The sequence below is a fragment of the Erithacus rubecula genome (assembly GCF_903797595.1).
Source record: "Erithacus rubecula genome assembly, chromosome: 24".
In the NCBI taxonomy this organism is placed as follows: Eukaryota; Metazoa; Chordata; class Aves; order Passeriformes; family Muscicapidae; genus Erithacus; species Erithacus rubecula.
Genome location: NC_136676.1, coordinates 3,627,831 through 3,647,181, shown reverse-complemented (window position 1 = coordinate 3,647,181; position 19,351 = coordinate 3,627,831). Strand labels below are relative to the sequence as shown.

The 19,351-nt window shown below is 41.6% G+C and overlaps 1 protein-coding gene across 3 annotated transcripts in view; it reads left to right on the top strand.

Moving 5' to 3' along the window:
* Window positions 1-19,351, top strand: part of SLC45A1 (solute carrier family 45 member 1) — a 367,325-nt gene that overhangs the window by 323,695 nt on the left and 24,279 nt on the right. Inside the window, exon 1 of one of the 3 annotated variants that reach the window (XM_079326130.1) lies at window positions 19,172-19,193. The exons of the other annotated variants lie outside the window; for them this stretch is intronic. The gene's annotated coding sequence lies outside the window, so the exon portion shown is untranslated. Of the gene's footprint in view, window positions 1-19,171; window positions 19,194-19,351 lie in introns of those variants that run through there. 3 annotated transcript variants of the gene reach the window in all.

Sequence of the window (19,351 nt, the reverse complement as noted above, 5' to 3'; positions counted from 1 at the left end):
TGAGTCTCAAACAGAAAACAAGTTAGGGGGTGTGTTTGGGGTGTGGTATTTATTTTGTAGGTTAAAAAAAATCCATCATTTCCTGAAATATCATTTTACATGGCTTTGTGTACAGGGAGCAGTATTTCTTACCTGTAAAGCAGAATGCTGTTGGCTGTATGGAAAGGGAAAAGACCAACCTAGAAGAATTAGTATTTAGGTGTAATACACACATTCTGAGTCACATTTGTCCCTAAAAATCTCAATTTTTTGGGAGAAAAATAAGCATAGCATTGTCCAACAAAGACAGTTAACAGCAGTTGTAATGTCTTGTGGTCTCCTAGCTTTTTGTGAGTTTGTCAATCAGTAGCATCAGGAACAACATGTTGCCTGTAGTATTAAGGAACACTTGCATCATCAGAGGGACAATTACCTGGATATATATTTGCTAAGAGATGGGATTCTCATATCAGAAGGCATGCCTGGGAAAGTAGAAGAATTATACTCTGTATTTCTCCAAATAAATTATAAATATGTTCTTGTGTATTTTAATTACGTACTGTATAAAGACTAAGAATGATGAAATTGAATGTTTATGGATTTTCAGTAAGACTTTAAAAGTAATATAAATATATAATTCAGAATGCCTTTTTTTCTACCTTCAGCAGAGCTCTCTATGTAGAATACAGGCCTTACATCTTGAGTTTGTCCTGCAACCCCACAGCAGGCTGTAAAAATAAACAAAACCTTCTTAAAAGGATTTTTGGTTATTTATTTATATAATTTTAAGCCTGTCCATGATTATACTGCTAGTGTTTGAGTTGTGACAGCTCTGAAAGGATTCAAGACACAGGACAGATGGTATAGACCATGTGTTGAATCAAGAGGAACACTCTCTATTCTGAAGGAAAAAAACAATCTTGCCTTACTTTTAAGCTTCATCAGGACATAACTGAATTTGATCTCAACACATAAAAATATTCCAAATGGAAGATCTGTTTACAGTATTCTTCTGCATGTTTCTCTAGGTTACAATGAATGCATCATCTCCCAGCCAAGCAACTGTAGTTTGGAAGCTGCTGTACTGGGGGAATAGAATATAACACAATATCCTTTCTTAAAGAGTTTATACTAATAAGAATGCATTTAACTGGTGTGGTCTTATGGTGAAATTTGCTGTGAATGAATCTATGTTCAAACATCTTTGCTGCCCCTGCTCAGTAACTGCCCTGTGTTGTGCAGAGCTGCACTTATTCAATGCATGCTCTCATGTCACTTTTGGTGCTGTCTGATCATGAGGTTATGAATGCTCTCAGATCTTGCAGCAGAAAGTTTCAATCTGGAAGGGTTTGCAAATTGAGCATGGTGGGTTTATCACGTGGAGGAATAATGCCAGTGGAGTTAGGCCTTGATGAAAAGACAATCTAAGGTATGTCTGTGGGTCACCTGTTAGTAAAAAGTCAGGCAAATAGCTTCCTTCAGTAGGAATTAGAACTATTTTAATGTGGATTATTAGAGGAACTGATGTGGTTTGAATTGATGTTGCCAGGATGCTGTTAAGGAGCTGGAAGACCGTGGGCATTTCAGAGGGTTTATCTCTGCTTGCCCCAGGAGCTGTCATGCCTTTTGTTCTGTGCCCATGAGCTGCAGCAGTCAAAGTCCCGGAACTCCTTGATTTGTGGTTTACAAGGTGATTTAGAAAGCTACTTTCCCTTCATGATTTTTGCTTTTATCAGGCACAGCATCTGTCTCTCAATGTGAGATGTTGTTGCAGCTGGAGCCCAAGGCTGGTTCCTATACATTTATCTGTCTTTTCCACTCTGAAATCTCTTGGCACAAGCAAGATTCTCCTGCTGTAGGTTGCCCAACAGCTACCTAGGCCTTCTAGAAAATGCCCTCTGCAGTAACACAGAAGAGTCACTTACTTATTGCTGAAGGATTTGAACATTGGTGGTGTTTCCTTTTATGAGGAAATCCCTCTCAGTTGCAAGAGCTGGGTGAAAGGACTGGCACATTTGGAGGAAGGAGTATTGAAGGCTCTGTGGACTGTACTGAACATTAGCAAATTCACAGGAACATGCACACTGATCCTGCCTTTGTGGTAGCAACCATCAAGAAATGGGAGACTATAGAGACTGTTCACCTGAAGTGAAAACCTGTCTCCTGCTCTTCCAATAAGATCCTGAAGTTTTCATTAAAACCTGTGGCAAACACTATAAGTTGAGTGTTGATTTTTTTTATTATTCCTCTCCTCTTCCTTTGTCAGTTGTGTGAATACAAATCCAATAACCCTCACAGTTAAGGACATAATCTTTACTGCCTAGTTTTCTCTTATTCAAGATTGTCAGGAGCTGTGGGGAACAGTAGAGAAGTGTGCTGATGACTGAGACTGTAAAGATTTCAGTGAGAATAGGGAACAGTGTGGAGAAGCATCCCTGCCCAGCACAGATCAGATGCTGTGTCCAGATTAAGGAGCAGACACTTCAAGATCCTGCTTCTCCAGTCATCCAGGTCAGGTACCTAACACAGAGCTCCTTCTACCTGCTCTGTGCATCCTCCTCTTCTGTCTATGGAAATGAAGCAGAGGTGAAAAATAAATTGTTAGCACACACCAAACTCTTACTTCTCTGGAGGGTCAAGTCATGGTTGGAGAAAACATGCATTGAGACTTAGTGTATTACAGATTCTGTTTAAACAGGGTTTAAAATAAGACTGTATTGTGAACAGCATGGAAAGAAAAATAAAAGGTTAATACTTGTGCAAAAGGTTTTGTGAATGTTTTGTCTTTTGCATATTCTTGCTTTTATTGCCTAGATGTCTGAGTAGGGACAGGGAATTCACTGTTAACACGATCAGGCACATTGCATCAGTGTGAATATCAGGGAACAATTTGTGGCCTTTTCAATTGTTTGTTGTGTCTGTTTGTAACGTGGGAATGCTTGAATTATCTGCTTTGTCCTTAAAGGGACCTTTGAGCTTTTTCTTCCATTAGCTAAGAGATTACAAGGCTAATGGAATGGAGTATAGGTAATTTTCTTTTATCAAAGGCTGATATCAAATCACTGTTAAGTACCCAGTGTGCTTGAAGAGTGGGAGGAAAAACAGAGTTTGGATCATTCTCTGAGTTCATTATCTGAATTTACCCCTTAACTTTTTTATCAGAGATGTGTTTCCAAAAGCTCAGAGTCTAACCAGACACATGATGCAGAGGTGGGCATTGTTGTTTCAAGGCTGTGATTTTTGATGAACAAATATTTCTTGCCTAAAAGGAAGACAGAGTGTAACCTAAACATGAAGCACTTTCTTAGCAATTTTGCATTATGCTTTTGTCACTAGTACAGGAAGTGCCTGAGGGGAAGACAAGGCTTCTCCTGGACTTTCCTGTTCTGTGCTTCCTGTGGTCAACTTAAAATACAGTGCCAAATTATGTTTAGAAAGTTTTTAAAGAGGCAAGGTTAGCAAGAAATTGCTTTGAACTTCACATAGGTAAAATTGAGAGTTACCCTCTATATTTCTGTGTTATTGCTACCTAGGTGAAAATCCTGGCTTCTTTTTGGGAACAGGGAGTTTCATTGTAAAGAGCAAGCTGATAACCACTATTGTTGGACAGAGCCTAAAAGCTTTATTCCAAAGCTGCAGTTAGATCAAACAGGCAGTGCCCTCTGACACTTGTGCCAACCTTTCCTGGAGCTGGCGTGGCTGTGAACTGGCATCTTGCAGAGCTGGCCTTACTGTTGGATCTGTGTGCTGTGAAAGGAAAGCAAAGAGTGGGCAGAATCTGTGTGCTTGTGTTCCACTTGTATAGCCCTGCAGTTCTTCCTTTTGAGTTTGTGCAAGTGGTGAGAGGATGTTTAGCACAGTCCTGTGCGGAGCCATCAGAGCCTTTCTCAGGTAAAGGTGAGGGCAGTGTGGGTGAACAGGCTCTGCTCTAGAGCTGACTGCAGCTCTGCAGAGTCATCTGGGAGTGCAGAGCAAGCCAGTCTTGGTCTCTAGCACCGCACTGTGGTGTGCAGGACTCAGCATGTTACAGCTGCTCCAGCTCTTCTTTCCTGCTCATTCATTGTGAGCCGAATGCTTTGGGCTGTTGGTTGCTGCAAACCACAAATGCTAAGAGACAGCTTTTCCAGAATCTGTTTCATGGCTGAAGAGCTGATTGACAAGAGGGTTGGTATTTGCTATGTCACAATGTGTACTCTAGCTCACATTGCTTGTTTTCAGTTCAGTTTGCCTTGTGTTGCCAACACAGCTATTGGGAGTTTGAAGGTACATTTCAAAGGCATGTCTAATCTCTCAATAGAGCTGTAATTGTAGCAGCTGCTTTTTAAACCAGGCATTCTCTGGCAATTCATGCCAAAAATGTAACCAGAGTTAGCTATTATACTATTAAACACCAGGGTTTTAAAATCAATATGGTCACAGTTCACTGCCATCATGCTGTTCTTACCAAAGATGAGTAAAAGCACACTATGTATAGTAGTGTTGTAGTATGAACCTAGATTGCACAAAATTCAGAATTTCAAGCACTATATTCTCCCTCTGGTTCCTAACTATCTATTTGCAATCTGAAAAATTAATTCAAAAGTAGTTTTACTCTGATTTTGTCATAACAGGGGTGAATGGCCCCTTGATGATTTCTGACAGATCAATAAATCTTTGCCTTCCTGCTAATGAGTAATAACCTCCATATGAAAACAAGTATAGAATGTGTTTTGTAGTTGTGCCCATGTCCTTCTGGCCTCTTTTGGGAATGCATGAATAATAAAATTAACTTCTCAGCATGCAGCATAACCATGATTGTGGAACAGCCTTTCATTTCCAGATTCCACCTACATACTATCATGAGCCAGTTGTTCAAAAGAAAAAGCATTAAGACTGAACAGGAATAAAGCTCTAGGAAAAATGAAGTTTATTTTTCACTTGCTTAGGGTGTGCATTGCAGTATATGACTGTAGCATACAGAAATTGTATCCTGTTTGGGTGATGTTTACTTTATAGCAGTATTTAGTATCCAGAGAGAGGCTTGTCACTGATATATCTTTATTAGTACTCAGTTAAGTTTCTGAGGGGGAAAAAAAATCAACCCAGAGAAAAAACAAACTAAGGTCCCTGGAAGACCTTTACAGATCTCAGTCTCTTGACTAACAGAGGATTTAAACAGGCATAACCACAGTGGTTTTTAGAACATACCAACATATGTTGGTATATACCAACATAAGTGTTTTAAAATGTTTTGCCATATTCATTCCTAGGTATTTCCAAATGGTAGATAATGTTCATCTTTGTAATCAATAGTTTTGAGTACTTATGCTTGTAATCATAACAGTGTGGGGGTTTATTTGCTGTCACAACATCAGCTAACTGTTGTTTGCATTCAGTTGTGTGGCAATAGGCTGTTGGAAATACATCCACCATGTATGTGTAAAAGCAAATATGGCCAGTGGAACTGTGTGTGTTTGTCCTCAGTACCCTGAGTCTCACCTCTCTCCTTCTTACAGTATCTTTACAATCAGCTGACAACAGAGTTTGTGTCACAAAGCAATCAGTCTCAGAAATGGTTTTGTTCTTGTAGGAATCCTGACAAAATCTGTGATGTCCATGCAGATGGTCCAGAAAACGAATCACTTGTTAATTCTCTGACTCACCCCCACAGATGAACAATTTTATAGCTTTTAAATAATTGCTTGTGAATCATGTGGAGGGCTACAAAGGAAAATGTATGGCACTCATTTTCATGACAGTGCTTTTCTCTAATAGGAATTCAGTGAATGATAATTAAAGGAGAAGAACACTTTCATGAACATCTGCAGGAGCACTGGGATCTCACAGAGAGCAGAAGTGGCACAAAACTTGAAATTTCTTTGCTCTCTCTTTCTTGTTAGATTTTTTTGGCTTTGTGTTACCTTTTCATATCAGTATTTCTTCCCTTAATCATTGGACTTATTCACATCCACTTTGTCCATGATTTTACCTTGTAAGGCTTGTACACTTTCTTATGTCTCAACAGCAGTCTTAGCATAACAGAGTTGAGGTTGCACACCCGGGATTTGGACCACAGCCTAAATTGCCATGCTGATCTTACAGAAAGCTGAAGTGGTGTCCCCACCACACTCTTCATTTTAATGGGGTCTGCAACATGCAATGAGCAGATCACTGTGCTCTGCAGAGGTGCAGTTTCTTCAGGCTCTCCACAAAATGTATTCGTTGTTTGCTCTGTGCTGCTGCTCCTCTGTGCTCTCAAATTTCCATTCTGAGAAGGTTCAAAAGAAGAGGGGCAGTGTCCTAACAGAGCACAGCCCATTTCTGTCTCTCACACTCTGCTTTGCCCACTTGTTTGCATGAGAGCAAGAGTCACTACCCTTTATTTGGTGTCATCAAACTGCAATGATTCAGCTCTGAAAAGCTGGATTTACAGTCAGCCAAATGAAATACACAAGTACATGTATGGTTTGTAAAGCAGAGGGCTTGCCCTTGTGGTTTTCAGAATAAAATATGCTGGTATGTTCTAAAAACCACTGTGGGTGTTCCTGTTTAAATTGTGTTAGCCAAGAGACTGAGATACATGGAATTCTTGAGTAACATGGCAGATACTCAAGAAATCCTGCTGACATTTTTTTTTTATTGTGTCATGATCTTTTCTGAGTAATTGTGAAGAAAAAGGAAATCTCTTTCACTTTGTACAGGATCTAACACACAAAATTCTAAATGTGCTTGCATTATTTCTGTGACCTGAGGTCAGCACTTCTTTTACATAGTATGAATTTATGAATGCAGTGCTGTATTAGCCCTTCCACATCTCAATTTCAAAATGTAACATGAAGTGACTTGGTGGAATTAGAATGGAGTAATCTTGCAGTAATATTGTTAAAGCACTCTGTATCATATTACCCATTTCCAAGTTTTGGATGATGGTTCAGTCTTCAAACATAATTTAGAATGCTGTTTGACCAGGATAGTATGTGATATAAGATAGTTTGTATAGGAGACTACTTTCTTTGCTAATGTAATAATATTGACTTGGGAATGAAAGTCCTGCTTATTGACAAAATGCATCCATAGTCATACATGAACTTGAAGATTATTAAAAAACTTCTGACCTCTTTGAAGTGCAGAGCCTGGTCTGGCTGATCAGATCTGATCTGTAAAAACCTGATCTTTGCCTGTCTCCTAAAGAAGTCAGAACTCTATTAGTGTTAGTTGCTGGGAATGACAAAATTCTTATCCAGTGATGAGGACAGCACTTGCAGACAGAATATCTGGCCCAGGAATGTTCCCACCACCTTTATGAGGGAGAGTTTTGAGCCATGTGCAGGGATTTTCTGTGCATCACTGCCATGTGTGGCTGACTGTTCATAGACTGACAGTTTTTAAGAAATCTGTGCTTCTCCAGTCAGATCCTGCTGCCACTTTAGGTCATTGAGGGATGTTTTTTTGCTTCTTTAATGAGTCTGGGAATCAGATACATGCTTGCCATGTCAGAAGGGTGATGTAGCTTTTAACCAGCTATAGTACAAGTACTTCTTAATTTATGTAAGCAGCTTCAAAGCTGGAAGGTTTGGATAATTCACAACTGCTCAGTCAGCTGTGGTTGTGATTTTTGTTGTCCCTTGTAATCTCCAAACTCCTCCCTGCACTCCCAGTTTGGGATTCCCCAGTGTGTGCCGGAAACGGGATGAGATTGTGTCTTTGAGGTTTGGGCTTTCAGAAAGATGAAATCTCCCAAGACTCTGCAGGCACAACAGTCTCTTCAAGTCCTAGAAATATTGTTTAATCTATTACACACTTAGCTCAGGAAAAAACAAAGCAGGAAGGATTTAACTGTTCAAATACAGACTTTTGCTTTGGAGCTGGTTATCTCGGTTTCCTCGGTAGCCAGTGGGAAGAAACAGGTGTTGCTGAGATGTGACTCATCCCATCCAAAGCAGTGTCCCAACAAGCATCTGGGCACTCAGACCATCACAAACAATGTGGTACAAGTTTCATCAAGAGCATGACTTATTCATGCTGGGAGTAAATAATCCACATTTCCTTTACAGGCTCAGAGCATCTTTGCCATTAGCTGAGAATTACATTATGCTTATTTGACCCATGCATACTTTGCTTCACAATAATACTTTGACTACTATTGTGATGGATTTTCATTGTCTAACCTCTGTTCCTTGTGTTAATTCAACAGAGAAAGAAATATGCACAGGTTAAGAAAGATTTTGGCTATTTTTAATGGAATACATGTTCAAGTGTCTGTCCAGGTGCATTTGTGCTTCATCAGCCGAGAGTGAAACTGCAGGTTCTCCATTCACAGCAAGTCAAGAATAACAGTCTCTTTCCTTTTAAACAGTTGTTCTTGTTTTACCCTTGTGCTGGCAAAAGCAGCTTCTGGAAGACTCTGAATTTGAATATGGTTCAAGCCAAGAGACATTTTGTGTCACAGGAAACTGCACACCTCTGGCTCTATCTGTGCTACAGTTTCCATTTTGAAATGTGCCAAAAAGGATGCTATTCATGGTAGTATCAGGAGATTAATCTTTCTCTGTTAGCCAGTCTTGGTAAACAAATCCTGGCAATATTCCTCTTCCAGGACTTTTACAGAATACTTTGACATCTAATGTTTCTTTTAGAATATGAAACCAGACTGGAAGAATTGCAGGAGTGTTAATTTACTACATGGTGTCTGTCCCCCGGAGGAAGAGGAAAAAAACTGGAAAGCAGTAGTCTTCCACTGGAATCTTGGCTTGAGGTGAATAGATGAATGACAACATCTTTGTTCTGCAGTAGGGCCTGTCTGACCTTTCCTTTCCTGTTGAGTTGTGAAACAACAAAGTAAACATTTAACTGAATGTGGCAGCCTGAGACAATTGGCCCTATTGTAGAAGGAGCACCAGTCCCTTCACTCTGTATAAATTCTCTCTGCTGGCAATGCTAATAGAGCTGCAGTGGAAGAAAGCCAGGCCTTCCTTTGGGCAAGACCCAAGTTTAAGCAGAAATACAAGTAGTGTGTGGCTTGGTCCCTGGAAGGGTCCTGGATGCAGCAGGGCTGCTGAGGATCCCCCATGGTCAGAGCACTTCCAAAAGTGTTTTGTTTGTAGCATGGGAAATCAATTTGCAATACTGAAATCTTCAAAGTCCTGCTATGAGGGTTGTTGGGAGTGGTTGGGTATGATTTCTTTACTAATAGAACAATGCCAGGGTAGAATTGCTGAGATGTATTCTTTGTACAAAAAGGAATAATTTCCAAACTTGTTTCCTGGATTTCATGGCACTGTCATGACACTGCATTCCCAGCTGAGGTGGCTTCTGAGCATGAATAAACCCACGAGTTCTAAAATGTTATAAATGTGCCTGAGCTTCATGTCCATCCAACTCACATGTAAGCCTTGTCCCAGGAGATAATTAAAAAGTCTCATCCTTTATTGTCCTTGGGGAAGAAGGTTCCATGCTAGGGTTAGCTGAGTGCAGTGTGGCATTGCCTGTCTGTGTGTGACCCTTCTGTGTGCTCAGCACTGCAAATCATGCTCAGTGTTTTGCTCTTTCTCTAATTCTTTCAGGGAGATAATCTTTCTGCTTTAGACTTTCATCTCCAAAAGATTATTTTAACTTCTTGGAATATAACAGAGGACTGTGCAGATGGAAAGCTTAAAAACTGTTCTTCATCTCCTTCCCTCGTGGGAAGGTTTCTTAGTGTCCTGTTGGCAAGCAAAACACATGCTTCTCTTTTTATAGAAGCAAAATTTATGATTCCTCTGGCCTGTTTAAATTCACTTAGTCTTTCTGGAGTTCATCCAACCCTAAGTTTTCAGACTTGAAACGAAACACAGGCATTGGTTTGTTTAGTTTTATCTCAAGTATGGAAGTTTTAAAGCTGTTTGTTTGAGATTTTTTTTTTTAATAATGTTTTGCTTCTCTAAATAAGGAGGTTTGTAGAATGGACTTCAGGTGCTTTTTATTTTTTTTTAATGCACCAGAGCATTAAAAGGCTATTTGTAAAGTATCAGGATCTAAAATAGAATAGATACAGATATAGATATGAACAAAAAGCCTTTCCTTGAAGAGAAGTATTTAATCCACTATTTCTAAAGGCAAGGTATTAAAAAAATGAGGATGATTTGTCACTAGTGCTTCTTACTGTGAGGTGATTGTACAGTCATTTGAAATTTATCAATACTGTCTGGGTTTCTTCCTGAGGTTTTATCCAGCTCACACTTGCTTTTTGCCTCCAGAAGTGACTGTGTAAAACTTTAGGTGTCTGTGGTGCCAGATCACAGCAGAGGATCCCATTAGTTTTCTCCAGATTTAAATTCTAATGATTTTCTTTTTCAAGATCCACCTGTCCAACAAGTCTTGTTACTTAAAAAACTCAGCTTGGCAGAGGTTTGACGTGTGTGTAGCTTTTCAAGTGAAGGTGCAGAAACTTTTTGGAATCTCAAAACACTGAGACAGGACAAGAGACAGATAAAGTCTTACCTGCCCAAGAACTTTGAACAGAGGAGGGGGATTTGGGTCACAGAACTTTATAAAGGTGGGGAGGAAATGGCAGAGGGTCTGTGCTCTCCTGCACCTCTTCTCCTGGAGAGGACAGAAGGTATGTACAAACCCAGAAATTACAGGTTAATTTTTTACTCCTGCCTTTTTCAGCAATTCAACCATCTGTGTGTATATCCAGGGCTGCTCCCTGCTGCCCTGAGGAGCTCTACTCTGAAAAAAGCCATTTCTTTGTTCTGTCTCCCACAGTTGTAGAAAAGAACAATTTAAACACGCTACAGGAGGTTTATGCAAGCCTGAAAAATGCCTCATGGACAAGAGTATTGTGCTGTTATTTCTTCAGTTGGTTTTACTGTCATTAAATTTTCTCAGCAGCTGCAGTCACACAGGCTCAGGTTGGACAGTATCACACTGGGTGTCACAAAATCTAAAACCAAATACAGACTACCAGACAACTGTTACTGTGAGGGAAACCCTGAGTTTTTGTGAGTGGGCTTTATTCTGGTCTTTTATTCTCCAAAGGTACATACATGTCAATGCTACCTGAATTTTCATGAAATGAAATTATAGGACACCAAGGGAGAAAAAAAGGGGATGTTAGTTTCTTTTTTCTCTTGTTAACAGAAGATTTTTACTAGAAATGAGAACTCAGGTAGTAATATTTTTTCCTCAGTGAATAGTATTTCTTTGAATACTATTTATATATACTTTTTATTCATTTGAATAAAAAGTCTTATCAGACCACCTGTTTAACATTTCTGTATGTCCTAATATTTACCTAATAATTAACAATTAGGATGTAATAGTTCTATTTCATTCCTGTGGTAAGAGCATTTCTTGGGAAAATAAGGTTAAGATATTTGAGAATTTGGTGTTTCTTCTTTTTAAAAACTGCCTTTTAGGGGTTTTTAGTGACTTTTTTTGGGGGGGGGTTCTTTTTTTTAGTGTTTGAGTATTTTGTGAGGATGAGTACAATCCCATCTATGAAAATTTATGGCAAATTAAGAAAAAATGTAATCTTAGATATTCTTATTTCCATATATACCTTTTGGAAGACAGGGAGCTGTTGTGCAAGTGTGCTCTGAATCAAACTTTGTCAAATTTGTCTCTCCACAATTTTTGTCAGCTTTTTGTTTCTGAGCAGGTGTGGTGACTGCTGTGTTATTGCAAAAAAATAGAGCACAAAATTAGAAATAACTTCTGGGTATTGTGGTTCTTGAGTTCAGTTTGCACACACACAGAAGTAACAGGAGTTTGTCTCAGGGTCACATCCAATTGTGTCACTTTGAATGATAATAATTCACATTCATTGGGCTCCAAATAATATATTTGATTCATGTTCATCCCAAGTGCAAAATTTTAGGTTATATAAAATACCTGTGTTGTTTCCCTATAAAGTTGATGGCAACAAAGTGACACTGGAGTCAGCAGATCATTATTACCCCAGACTAGCTTTTTAAATTATGTGTAAGAAATACTGTCTTCCACCAGATAAACAAAAGTTGTTGCTCAAAAACCCAGTAATCAAATATTTGATTATTTTTGTGTAGGAACAAGTAGTCTCTTATTAGGATTATATGCTCATACTTCTATGAAGTAATCTATTTTATGATGAAAGATTAAATCCACAAATCCCTTTTAATAGTGGGTCTCTAGCAATAAATAGCTATGGCATTTTATGGCTAATATCCAACAGGAGAGTTAATAGTAAGGGCACAGTGAAGACTAACTTGAATATTGTCTGTAAGGCAAGAATCAGACACTGTGTGGAGAACATGGCTAAACACTCTTGGAATGGATAAGTAATTTTGCAGTGATTTTGCTAATTATTGATCAATTTATCTGCCTAGTTTCAGAATAGGTCTCTTCAGACTAAAATCTCCACGTAAAACATTTATTGAAAATTCCTGATGGTTCCTTTGTTACAATATTTCTTTGTTACAAACAACTTGTACTTGTTTTGAAATGACATTTCTGCAATATATTTATTTGCTCATTCATATTATAAAATATAACTCTGCATTAGCATAGCTTTGAGTTACACAGTTTATTTGTATTTTTTGAGACTTGGAAATCTTGAGGGGCTTTTATTTTTTGTTGTGCTGGTTGGTTTAATTGTGTCTTCTGTGGATCCTGTCCCCCTGAGTGTGCTGACACAGAATCAGTAGTTTACCCATTGGATATTACAAATAGGGCAGAAGGTGAAGCACTGAGGTGCACTGTAAACTCTGAGTGACATGGTGGGAATCAATGTGAATAAAAAGCTGTTATCCAGCTTGTAAAGCAGGAGTCAGAGGGGACTGGAAGGATTTGTTTCTCTGGCACTGTTCTCCAGTGGATATTGTGCATATTGTCCAGTTGGCACAGTTCAGGAGGCAGCAGTGGTGGAACACAGAGGTTCTGTCAGTTATCTGGGGATCTGAGGTGTTAGCAGTTTAGTGGTAGGTTTATGAATAATGTTTATATGTTCTTCTGCCAACAGTGGGAGTGATTTGGAGCCATATTTGGTGGTTTAACTAATACTCGGAAGTAGAAACACAATACAAGTTTTAGAGATTAATTCAACGTGCCCAAACCCCCAAAACCTCCTGCACAAAACCAGACAAACCAAGCACTTCAGTATGAAATATCAATGTTGTGAACTTAGTATGAAAATACAGAAAAATAAGCAGTTAGCATATTTGCTGATATATTAGAAAGAAAGCAGTAGCAATAGATGAAAACTTGGTATGAGCAGTTAATTTTAATAAAGTTATTTATATGTTAGTCTTTTGGTTTTGGAAAGTGAAGGGTTTCCTCTTGGAGGAGAGAGGGCACAGGTCTATCTGTTTCCATGTCTTACAAACATGTTCCTTTTATCCTTCAGGCAAATACAGTAATACCAATTCTGCTGGATGCTTTTAAATTGACATAGGGTTTCCAGAGCAAGACAAAATGTATGTGCTGTCTGGATTCAGTCCAAAACATCTTTTCTACTGAACTGGCTTAGGCCAGAGAGACAGGATGTTCCACAGAGCAAAAACCATGTGATTAAAGAACATGAACAAACACAGAGTATATTATTAACAAAACACCAGACTGCATTTCATGTTGGGTTTTCTGGCTGGTGACCCATGGAGTTGACTCAAAAAGTTAACAGAGAGACAAAGGTCCAGTCTGTTCTAACATAACTAATAATCACAAAAGATTCTCTGAAGCCTTCTCTCCTGTCTTAAAGAGATGTTCACTCAGGTCCTGACAGGGGTATAAATACACCCCAGTGAGACTCTGTGCTCAGGAACATGTCCTGAGAGAGTGTTACAGCATCTGCTGCAGAGGGTTTTTATCTTGATTCACCACTCTGTGTGTGTCTAGAAATTAGGCTCCCTGTTGCCTCCAGGCTCATCATGCTGTCAACAGTATCTTCATTTCTCCCTTGTGTTCTGACTCACACTCCTGTCAGTGCCATCCTGTCTGTCCTACTTTGTGGCCTCTTCCATTTTCAGGATGTGGCTGAATCCTCCACATCCTGATCAGCAGCTGTCTAGGCCATGATCTGTGTGGGCAGACTTTGAGTCACTCAGTTTTGTGGTGAGGATGCATGTAATTGAGGCATGAGGTGGAGGGTGTATGGTGTTTGAAGGCTTGTGGAGCACTTGAATAGCAGCTGGCAAAAAAATTTTGATCATAAGCAGGTAGATAAGATGGAGTAGTCTTGGCTGGTCATGTCTGCCTTTACAAAAGATAATTGAAACAAAATTAACATTTTTTGCAGTTGTTGATATCGTTGGGAGGTTCTGCTCCTTAGCATTTGCATGTCTTTGACCCCAGAACCTGGAGAGATCCCTGAACTTTCACTGTGTGTGTATTTTACTAGATGTGTTTTCCTGAAGAATTTAAGAAAACTGCATATAAGAAGTAGAAACAGATAGCCATGTGCTCTCTCTCCCCAAGAGAAAACCCTTCACTCTCCAAAAGTTTCTTCAGGCAATTCAATCAATTCCTGTTCACATCCATGCCTTTTCCTGGGAGGCTGCAGTTCTGCTCTCCTCTGCTGGCAGAGGGCTGAGTGCCACAGTGAGCCTGTGAACTTGTGTGAATCCTGGTAGTCTTTTACAAAAACTGCATTCTGCTCTTTGAACAGTGTGTGGATCACAGGAAAGGGCACATCAGGCCCATTTTCATGCACTTTTCACAGAAGATTAGTTTATTACAAATGAACTTCTGTATTCGGCGTCTTGGGTTACACAAATATCACAATTTTTTTCCATTGGTATTTAACACTTTTAGCCAAATGGAGAGCTATAGCTGCAGTTTCATTCCTGTTGAGTGCTCCAGGCTGATTATATTAAACATGCATTTTCGCCAGCGGGAGAAGGAGCAGTGGAAGCAGTGGGTGTTAGATCCCTGACAGGCAAGGCGCTGCTGCTGGAGATGACAGCTTTTCCCGCAGTGCCCAGAGCATCACTGGGGAGCTGCGTCCTTCCCACCCCATCCCCGCTGTTAGTCAGCAGATGCGCTCCGCTCTTCCGGATGCGGAGAAAAGATATTGTCAAAAGCGCTTCCTCGCTCTGCTTTGTTAAGTAATTCTTCGTTGTTAATGCGGAAAGGGAGATTTTCCCCAGGCGCTCTGGGCAGGAGATTGCTTTGAAAGCAAGGAGAGGTCTGTGGAGCAGCAGCACGTCCCAGGGCTCCGGGGGGAGGCCCGGGGGGCCGCGGGGAGCGGGGGGTGCGAGCCTGAATCACAAAGCGGCAGAACCGGGAGGGCCGGGCGGGCAGCGCCGCTCCTGCCTGAGTCACCGGCCCGCAGCGACAGCGGGGCCGCCGTGTGTGAGAGAGAGATCGGGGTGTGCGGGGAGAGATGAGTGTGTGTGAGAGAGAGATCGGGGTGTGCGGGGAGAGATGAGTGTGAGAGAGAGATCGGGGTGTGCGGGGAGAGATGAGAGTGTGAGAGATCGGGGTGTGCGGGGAGAGATGAGAGTGTGAGAGAGATCGGGGTGTGCGGGGAGAGATGAGTGTGTGAGAGAGCTCGGGGTGTGCGGGGAGAGATGAGAGTGTGTGAGAGCTCGGGGTGTGCGGGGAGAGATGAGAGTGTGTGAGAGATCGGGGTGTGCGGGGAGAGATGAGAGTGTGTGAGAGCTCGGGGTGTGCGGGGAGAGATGAGAGTGTGTGAGAGATCGGGGTGTGCGGGGAGAGATGAGAGTGTGTGAGAGCTCGGGGTGTGCGGGGAGAGATGAGAGTGTGAGAGAGATCGGGGTGTGCGGGGAGAGATGAGAGTGTGAGAGAGATCGGGGTGTGCGGGGAGAGATGAGAGTGTGAGAGAGATCGGGGTGTGCGGGGAGAGATGAGAGTGTGAGAGAGATCGGGGTGTGCGGGGAGAGATGAGTGTGTGCGGTGAGAACTGAGTGTGTGAGAGATCGGGGTGTGCGGGGAGAGATGAGTGTGTGCGGTGACAGCTGAGAGTGTGTGCGGGGAGAGCTCAGGGTGTGCGGGGAGAGGTGAGTGTGTGTGGTGAGAACTGAGTGTGTGCGGTGAGAGCTCAGGGTGTGACAGCTCAGGGTGTGCAGTGAGAGCTCAGGGTGTGCGGGGAGAGCTCAGGGTGTGCGGGGAGAGCTCAGGGTATGACAGCTCAGGGTGTGACAGCTCAGAGTGTGACAGCTCAGGGTGTGCGGGGAGAGCTCAGAGTGTGACAGTTCAGGGTGTGACAGCTCAGGGTGTGCGGTGAGAGCTGAGTGTGACAGCTCAGGGTGTGACAGCTCAGGGTGTGCGGTGACAGCTCAGGGTGTGACAGCTCAGAGTGTGACAGCTCAGGGTGTGCGGTGAGAGCTCAGAGTGTGACAGCTCAGGGTGTGACAGCTCAGGGTGTGCGGTGGCAGCTCAGGGTGTGACAGCTCAGGGTGTGACAGCTCAGGGTGTGCGGTGAGAGCTGAGTGTGTGACAGCTCAGAGTGTGACAGCTCAGGGTGTGCAGTGAGAGCTCAGGGTGTGCGGGGAGAGCTCAGAGTGTGACAGCTCAGGGTGTGACAGCTCAGGGTGTGACAGCTCAGGGTGTGACAGCTCAGGGTGGTGCGGTGAGAGCTGAGTGTGTCACAGCTCAGGGTGTGCGGTGAGAGCTGAGTGTGTCACAGCTCAGGGTGTGCGGTGACAGCTCAGGGTGTGACAGCTCAGGGTGTGCGGTGAGAGCTGAGTGTGTCACAGCTCAGGGTGTGCGGTGAGAGCTGAGTGTGTGCGGTGATAGCTCAGGGTGTGACAGCTCAGGGTGTGCGGTGAGAGCTGAGTGTGTGCGGTGACAGCTCAGGGTGTGACAGCTCAGGGTGTGCGGTGAGAGCTGAGTGTGTGACAGCTCAGGGTGTGCGGTTGGGGCTCACACGGGGGTGTCCCCTGTACTCGGCACTGCTGAGGCTGCACCTCCAGTGCTGTGTCCTGTTCTGGGGCCACAATTCTGAGCAGATGTTAAGGGGCTGGAGTGTTCCCAGAGAAGGGAACAAGGCCGGTGAGGGGTGTGGAACACCAGTACTGAGCTGGGGATGCTCATCCTGGAGAAGAAGCTCAGGAGACCTCATCACTCTGTACAACTCCCTGACAGGAGGGGCTGCCAGCAGGGTCGGGCTCTGCCTTCAGGGAACAGTGACAGGACAGGAGGACACAGCCTTGAACAGTGCCAAGGGAGGTGTAGGCTGGACATCAGGCAGAATTCTTCACAAAGGGGGGTCAGGTGTTGGAATGAGCTGCTCCATCACTCTGGTGATGGAGTCACCATCCCTGGAGTGTTTTAGGAGAGACTGGATGTGACACTCAGTGCCATGGGCTGGGTGACAAGGTGCTGTTGGGTCAGGTTGGACTCGATGATCTCTTTTTCTTTTCCAATTGTTCCTGTGACTGTCTCTCTGAGAAACAGTATTCAATTGCAGATAATTGGGAGTGCTCTGGTTTCCTCCTATTCGTGTTGGGTCTGCACAGCTGCTTTATAAACTGGAAATGTGCTTGAAAGCTGATGAGCTTCCAAAGCAAAATAAAAACCTACAATGTTTGTATATCTCAAGCACTAGAACTGTGGAGCTTTCTGTGAAGCTCTGGTTCAGGTTTGCATGTAATAGTGAGATTAAAACTTGGCACTACTTTCAAGCTCATTTATAGAAATTGTCCTTAGGTAATGTAACAATTAAAGGACCAAATTATCCTTCAGTGCTTGCATTCTTCAAAAAAAGGCAAATATTTTAGAATCCTGTAGCAGTCAAGAGGTACCAGGGAAGTCAGCTGGCCTAGAAATTATTTCATGCGTCCTTGGTATGAAAATGCATGGAAGTTTCACAACAAAAAGGCAAACATAACTTACTGTGACCTGTTTTCTAGCCTTGGGACAAGATTAAATTTGAACTGGTGGCAGGTATCAGAGTATTTGCTTAAGCAAACAGAGTAAAAGTTACTGTTAAGTCTTCGGAATGTTCAGTCACCCATTTCTGCATGATTTGCATGATAAAATCTCAAAGAATGGAATAGAAATGCTTTTCATATGTAAAGTAACAATCATCAAGTTCTTCCAGAATGTTCTATCTTCGTGCTGAAATGTTCTGCAGATTTTTCCATAAGTTAGGTGGAGGAAAAAGGCAAATTTATCATCTTAGAGGCAGTTTTCTGATGGTATCCCAAACAGATTAAGCTACAATTGTGTTTCCTTAACCCAAATATTTTAAAAGTAAAATTGCTTTTACTTCGAGTTCTGTCACTACTGATGTCACATTATTTTGTTTACTAGCAGAGAAGTTCTAGTCAGAGGCTATAAGTAACATATTTTTTTGTCTTTTTGTCTCTCCTTGCAAAGTGTCTTGATTTCTTAATGATACTTAAACTTATTCCTGTTTCTTAATAATTTCTCATGGTGCAGATTTGCAGTTATTTTAGCTATTTCTTGGCTGTTGTCTCCAAGCAATTGGGAAGGTCTTACTTCTGGATTGTCCTGTTTGTGCTTCTAAAGATAAATTTTTCTGTCTCACCTAAGAAGCTTCCTTATTTTTCAATGACTTGCAGAAAATAAGAATGGGCAATGAGATCTTCAGACATCTCACAGGGCTCCAGGATTCTGATTCAATAATATCCCACTTTTAGTACTACTTTTTAAATGTCAGTCTGAGCTTGTTTTAAGCTATGATATGAGATATGATATGATATGATATGCATCATATTTTGCATTCCAAAAAAGAAATAACTATGAGAAATGCCTACCTTTTCTGTATTACTGTTGGGAGACTTTACCCTATGAATGTCATAATGGACAATCTGATTATTACAGATGTTTTCATAGATTGATGCATTTAATTTTATACTAATGTACACTTCTGATTGTCTGCTGAGAGGTAGGGAGTTGTTTTTTTGTTTAGGTTCAGGTTTCTTTTCCAGTTCCTCACTGCCTATTACTTCTGTTATCTCTTTCCCAAGCTGGTTACATATAGTTACTGCTATTTTTAGCTTCTTTCTGGCTTTCATTAATCTTGAATTTCCAAGATTGTCATTATGACATTTGAGAAAAATATTTTCTAATTAAATTCACTTCTTTTGAACTGCCCTGATTTAAAGGATCTGTCTAAGAAAAGATATATTTTAAATATAATTTGTCATTGCTAAAGATGCACCTTTTCCTGACACAGATACAGTCAGCAGCTCAAGGTTTGGCTACAAACCTACTTAGTTTCTTGTTTTTTCAGGTCAAAGTAACATCCAGGCTCTGCATGGCATGAGGCAGAAACAGGATTTTCTAGCATGGTGAGTACTTGTAGAATCAACAGGCTGATGATTGCTAATGACCAAGAATTCAGGAGACACTGCATCCTAAATATGAGCAAAAGGGGGTCAGTAATCTGCCAAGTAAATTCTGTTTCACCCCTACATGTTTTAGAGGTGGCTTCAGGGAGGAATTTAGG